Below are 433 nucleotides of genomic sequence, written 5' to 3'. Positions count from 1 at the left end.
GACAAAAATGATGCCAAAACCAGCTAAAATGTGACCAAGATCATAAAAAATGCTGCCAAAACCAACATAAATGCAACTAAAATGGACAAAAATGACTCCAAAACCAGCAAAAGTATGACCAAGATCATAAAAAATGCTGCCAAAACCAACAAAAATGCAACTAAAATACACAAAAATTACTCCAAAACCAGCAGAAGTATGACCAAGATTTAAAAAAATGCTGCCAAAACCAACAAAAATGCAACTAAAATACACAAAAATGACTCCAAAACCAGCAAAAGTATGACCAAGATTTAAAAAAATGATGCCAAAACCAACAAAAATGCAACTAAAATACACAAAAATTACTCCAAAACCAGCAGAAGTATGACCAAGATTTAAAAAAATGCTGCCAAAACCAACAAAAATGCAACTAAAATACACAAAAATGATG

The sequence above is a fragment of the Garra rufa genome, chromosome 14 (genome assembly GCF_049309525.1).
Source record: "Garra rufa chromosome 14, GarRuf1.0, whole genome shotgun sequence".
NCBI lineage: Eukaryota > Metazoa > Chordata > Actinopteri > Cypriniformes > Cyprinidae > Garra > Garra rufa.
This window is presented reverse-complemented; position numbering follows the sequence as displayed.